The following is a 6,696-nucleotide window of genomic DNA, read 5'->3' on the forward strand; positions in this document are numbered from 1 at the left end:
TGCTCACTAGCTCAACTAGTAACACCTTATTGAGCTCACTAGTTAACTAGTGGGGCTTAAATGTTTACTAGTTGAACTAGTGACACTGACATGCGCACTAGTCACACATGTAACACATCTTTTGACCTCACTAGTTAACTAGCAGAGCTAGACTTATTTCTAGTTGAACTAGTGGAAGCAAAAATGTCAACTAGTCACACTAGTAACACCAAATGGTAATTAGGGGGCGGAATATGATTATAAATGGTTGAGTCTTACTGGTTCTCCAACATGAATGCCACCTAGGGGAGCTTAACCCTTTAAAGCCTGAGGAACTTTTAATCCTCTGGTCCTGTTGCATATCTCCTGCTCCAGTTTTTAGCCGCAATTTTTAACATCACACCATGTCAAATTAAAAACAGGTATAATAGTTTTTTTTCTCTGTTACGTAGGGTTAGGTGTCTTCCAATGAATGATGTGTAATTGCATCAATATTTTTATTATCAAACCCTTTCATGGCCTATTTTAGTAAGGGGCTGCTATCTGTCATAAAAAATGTTGAAAAACGGCTTTCAATCAAAAAATGTAAAAATAATTAAATAAATAGTGTCATTTTTTCCAACTATCATGAAAAAAGGCATGTCTGCCTTTGAACAGTGCTGACATTGATTTGTTTGCTTATAGTTTGCTGGAGCATTTCTTTTCCATTTCATATGGCCATAAAGCTACCGTTCCGTTTCTTGTGACATGTTGGTTAACTCATTGAGTGCCAACCACGTAATTTCTCGTTTTTCGTTCCCATGCGTTGAGTGCCAAAAAGGATATTTTTCGTTTTTTGCTTTTTTTTTTATATTATGAAAATAGACACTTTAATACACATTATATGTAAATTTGGGGACTCTACGACGAGGAGAACTGAAATAGATGACGATCAAAGTCACATGACAGCTCATGATCTGGAAGTTTTTATCATAACTCGGCTTCTGCAAACGGAGTTCTGCATGCAGATGCAGCGCAGCTGCTCCGCAGCTGCTCTGCTCTCACCCGCGCTGCTGCAGCAGCTCGGAGCTGAACCAGGAAGCTCTCAGCCGACAGTCCCGCCCGGTCTTCACCTCGAGCAACACCGTGTCCTCCCCAAAGTCCTCCCGCGGTAAAATCTGATGGTCTCTGGGCCAAAGCAGACCGGTACCACCGACCCGTACCACAGCAGGACCGCGACCACCGGCGGGACCGTTGTTCGCGAGCCGCTGTGGCCGACAGACCCTCACGCTCCGCGGCGAGTGGCTGTGACATGGCACGGTGCGTCTGTGTTATTGTTGTTTAGTGGCGCCCCCCCCCGCCCCCGCTGGTGGATTTGTGAATAGAACAACCAGTGTTGTATATATTTATCTTATACGAGCCCTTTGATCCAGAAATGCGAGTGTCAGAAGAGCGACAGACACAAACAGCGCACCTTTCATAAAAGACGCTGTATCTCCTTTTCTAGAAAAAAAGGAGGGATTTTGGTGAAACCCAGCCATGTTTAGCTTGAGTTTTCTCAGGAACGGAGGCACGTAGAAACAAACGGTTTGTGGTCATTTGAAGCATTAAGTTAAACCTTTCAATTGAGCTACAGTATGTGTTGGTGGCAATAATATAGAATACACTGTGGCTCTACATAAAAAGTCAAAAATGGTCTAAATTGCCGGTACACTTGACTAAAACTTTGGAAAGGAGCGCGGCACTCAATGAGTTAAAAGGCATGATCATGTGACTTTGTGCACAAAAACATGACATCATGATACATATGGCTAGAGAAGAGTTGAAAGACCATCATATGTTTTACCGGACCTCAATTGACCAAGGGAAAGTGGTAGACTAATCTGATATTTTAGTTGGAGTTTTGAAAAAAGCCAGGTAAACTAGTGTTACTAGTGCTACTAGTGGCACTAGTAACACTTGCAACTGCTAGACTACTGTTACTAGTGCTACTAGTGGCACTAGTAACACTTGCAACTGCTAGACTACTGTTACTAGTGCTACTAGTGGCACTAGTAACACTTGCAACTGCTAGACTACTGTTACTAGTGCTACTAGTGGCACTAGTAACACTTGCAACTGCTAAACTACTGTTACTAGTGCTACTAGTGGCACTAGTAACATTTGTAAACTAGTGTTACTAGTGCTACTAGTGGCACTAGTAACACTTGCAACTGCTAGACTACTGTTACTAGTGCTACTAGTGGCACTAGTAACACTTGCACTACTGTTACTAGTGCTACTAGTGGCACTAGTAACATTTGTAAACTAGTGTTACTAGTGCTACTAGTGGCACTAGTAACACTTGCAACTGCTAAACTACTGTTACTAGTGCTACTAGTGGCACTAGTAACACTTGCACTACTGTTACTAGTGCTACTAGTAGCACTAGTAACATTTGTAAACTAGTGTTACTAGTGCTACTAGTGGCACTAGTAACACTTGCAACTGCTAAACTACTGTTACTAGTGCTACTAGTGGCACTAGTAACACTTGCACTACTGTCACTAGTGCTACTAGTGGCACTAGTAACACTTGCAACTGCTAAACTACTGTTACTAGTCCTACTAGTGTCACTAGTGTCACTAGTAGCGCTAGTGACACTAGTTTACCAGTTGCAGTAGTTCTACTAGTGTCACTAGTAGCGCTAGTGACACTAGTTTACCAGTTGCAGTAGTTCTACTAGTGTCACTAGTAGCGCTAGTGACACTAGTTTACCAGTTGCAGTAGTTCTACTAGTGTCACTAGTGCCACTAGTAGCGCTAGTGACACTAGTTTACCAGTTGCAGTAGTTCTACTAGTGTCACTAGTGCCACTAGTAGCGCTAGTGACACTAGTTTACCAGTTGCAGTAGTTCTACTAGTGTCACTAGTGCCACTAGTAGCGCTAGTGACACTAGTTTACCAGTTGCAGTAGTACTACTAGTGTCACTAGTGCTACTAGCATAAACCATTATGAACTTATGGACCAAAGTTATTTTACATTGAATTTATTTTACAGTTTTTTGTTTAGAAAAAGGTAAAAATGCAACTTTTAGGCATAATCTCTCCAAAATGATACCAGAAATTTGCTTAATAATGACTGAGGAAGTAGTCTGGGTGGTCCTGAGGTTAATTGTAGCCTACCATTGTCTGAATTTATGGGCCAAAGTGATGTTACAATAGTATTAGAGCTTTTCTGGTTCAAAACAAACCAAAACAAGACAACTTTGAGGCTTAATTTCTCCAAAATGTATTTTGAAAATTGATTTATTTTGAAAACTGACTGTATTCTCTCGACTTGTGTTTCTTTGTGTGACTTCTTGTCAGGATTGAAGTGATCGCTCGCGGCTGTCAATGTTCTCATAGTGCAACACCTGCTTGGATTTATATTTTAATCTCCACTATCGCTATGACTTTGAAGTTTATCATGATTGAAAACAGACCATATGCAGTGCACAGTAACTGAAGAAACCTAATAGGCCACCAGTACCAGTTTAATAAATACTCATGGTATGTTAAATGATATCAGCTGCATATTAATGTTTTTCTTTTTTGATGTGTAATTTATTTATTTTAAATCAAACTGTTAGAGATCTGTTTGATTTTCATGTGCACTACATTTACAGCATGCCCTCTAAATTAATTGCATTGCAATTGCATTTTATAATAATAAAAAAAAACATCTCCTGCAACCGCTGCCGCTCAAAGTCAATATCCAGAGCTGTCACTTTAAGGCTTTTCAGCACTCATTTGAACACTGACCAATAAAAATCTTTATCCCGCCCATTCATTTGCATGCTGTTTACTAGTGGAACATGTTGCCTTCTAAGTGGCACTTGCAACTCTACTGGCTGTGTGTCTCATCTAGCATGTTAACTAGTGATGGGCACCAACTACAAGTAAGAGTCATGACAACATTTTTAACTTCACCTGCAAACTAGTAGGGTTCAAGAAGTTCCTCCAGTTAACTTGTAAGAGACATAATGTGTACTAGTTATACTAGTATGTGTTTTTTTCCTAACTTGTCAACTAGTGAGTTTCAAAACCTGCCACTAGTCGACTAGTAAGACCCAAATTGGCCACTAGTAACACTAGTTGTTGTCTTTTTGACGTTACTAGTCAACTAGTTACACATGTTCTCTTACTAGTTAACAAGTTAGGTCCAAAAAGATTCACTAGTTGACTAGTGACACTCTTTCCGTGGCTCACTAGTTAACTAGGCAATGCTATTTGTTGTCACTAGTCAGATTCTGCACTGAGCATGTAAAGACTTTGACCAAACCTGTTGTAAGTTTGTCTTACATGTAAAGCTATTCTTTGAACTAGTAAGGACTTGCTCAGCACTATTGGGCAACTGTGCACAGCAAGTGAGACATTTCTTTTGCATGTAGGACTTTTTGTTGCACTAGTTGACATCTTCACCAAACAAGTAGATATCCTCATCTTACTAGTACAACAAAGCTGCTTACTAGTCATCAAGTTCATCCTACTAGTACAACTAGTACTGTGATAAAATACCACTTGTTTAACATGTATGTCAGTAGCAGCATTCACTAGTTAACTAGTGACGTGCTAATGTTAACTACTAAGCAGCTTTGTTGTACTAGTAAGATGAGGATATCTACTTGTTTGGTGAAGATGTCAACTAGTGCAACAAAAAGTCCTACATGCAAAAGAAATGTCTCACTTGCTGTGCACAGTTGCCCAATAGTGCTGAGCAAGTCCTTACTAGTTCAAAGAATAGCTTTACATGTAAGACAAACTTACAACAGGTTTGGTCAAAGTCTTTACATGCTCAGTGCAGAATCTGACTAGTGACAACAAATAGCATTGCCTAGTTAACTAGTGAGCCACGGAAAGAGTGTCATTAGTCAACTAGTGAATCTTTTTGGATCTAACTTGTTAACTAGTAAGAGAACATGTGTAACTAGTTGACTAGTAACGTCAAAAAGACAACAACTAGTGTTACTAGTGGCCAATTTGGGTCTTACTAGTTGACTAGTGGCAGGTTTTGAACTTCACTAGTTAACTAGTAAGGCCAAATTGTCTTCTACTTGTGTAACTAGAAAACATTTTGGATTCTACTAGTCACCTAGTAAGCATTTTTAGCATCACTAGTTGGCTCTAACGAGACCTCAGCTATTTGACTAGTCACAGTTTTGCCTTGACAAGTTAACATGTAAGATGAAGCATGATGCCACTAGTTAACTAGTTGCATTCCTCAGGTCAACATGTTGAATAGTTAAAAGTAGTGGGTGGAGTAAAAACAAAATTCTGAGTCCTGATTCGCAGGTATCTTTTATTTTGAACTGGAGAACAAATAGGAAGCCTCAATTTAACTTTATACCCGCCTCCTCATTTGCATTTGGTGTTACTAGTGTGACTAGTTGACATTTTTGCTTCCACTAGTTCAACTAGGAATGAGTCTAGCTTTGCTAGTTAACTAGTGAGGTCAAAAAGATAGTGTGACTAGTGCGCATGTCAGCATCACTATTTCAACTAGTAAACATTTAAGCCCCACTAGTTAACTAGTGAGCTCAATAAGGTGTTACTAGTTGAACTAGTGAGCATTTCAGCTTCCTCTAGTTCAACTAGTAAACATTTTAAGCCCCACTAGTTAACTAGTATGGTCAAGGAGACTTTTCCTAGTTTAACTAGTAAGGGGCAAATCGCTATCTAGTCACACTAGTGATGATTTTGGCTCTTACAAGTGTAACTTGTGTAAATAACTTGAGCTTACTAGCAAACTAGTGAGGTGAATTGTCGCTACTAGTTAGCTAGTCAGCACTTTTGCAGCTCACTAGTTCACTAGTAAGACTTTGAGCATTGCTAGTTGAGCCCAGAGGGCCACAAGTCTGTCAAAATGCTGTATAGTTTGTATTTTGGTGCCACTAGTGTGGCTTCTGGCTTCACTAGTAAGGCTTATGTTGTTACTAGCTTGACAAAAGTGTCACTAGTTGCTGAAAAAGAGTGACTAGTAAGACTCTTTGTTCAACTAGTTGGACAAAATGTCTAACTAGTGTGGCCAGGTATCCAACTAGTGCTGATAGTAGTCAAACTAGTGAATGACACTGAAGCCTGATATCAAGGATATGGAATAAATGCTCAAACGGCTTGCCATAGTTCCGGGCTGTTTGAGGGTTAAGACTTGGGTTAAAGGGACAACGAGGAGTTTCTATTTGGTTATGAAAAAGTCTCACGTTAATGTGGATGAATCTACGCTACCCACACTTGGGCCATTTTAGATAAATCTATGGTTTTGTCTCTATTGTTATTTTGTTATTATTAGTGGTGGTGGAAATGCTGGGCGAGCCGACCAGCGTTTCTTTACTTTCGGTTTCGTGGCGAGTCATGAGAATAACGCCGCCGAATCTCCGTTTATGGTGGGAACTACGACGGTATGTGATCGTCTTCCAACCTCTGACTTTAATTCTTGATGAATGAAAACATGAGTCTGTCTTGCACCGGTCAAAGAATTTCACGGTGCGGAGGCTCATAAATGTAGTGTGAAAACACTTCGCTTTAACAAAACTCCTCGTTGTCCCTTTAAGACGTTAGGTTATAATTAGGTTTAAATTAGGTCTAGAGTAATGGTTAAGTTTAGGCATTTGTTTTGGATGGTTAAGGTTAGGGTAAGGGGCTAGGTAATACATTATGTCAATGACATGTCCTCACAAAGATAGATTTACAACGATGTGTGTGTGTGTGTGTGTGTGTG

General features: G+C 39.9%; 1 protein-coding gene across 1 annotated transcript in view; it reads right to left on the minus strand.

Moving 5' to 3' along the window:
* LOC311003129 (uncharacterized protein) overlaps positions 1-6,696 on the minus strand; it is a gene marked incomplete at its 3' end in the record, with an annotated part of 151,899 nt that overhangs the window by 36,061 nt on the left and 109,142 nt on the right. The window lies entirely within an intron of this gene.

This window comes from Trachurus trachurus (assembly GCF_905171665.1).
Source record: "Trachurus trachurus genome assembly, chromosome: 19".
NCBI classification, from domain to species: domain Eukaryota; kingdom Metazoa; phylum Chordata; class Actinopteri; order Carangiformes; family Carangidae; genus Trachurus; species Trachurus trachurus.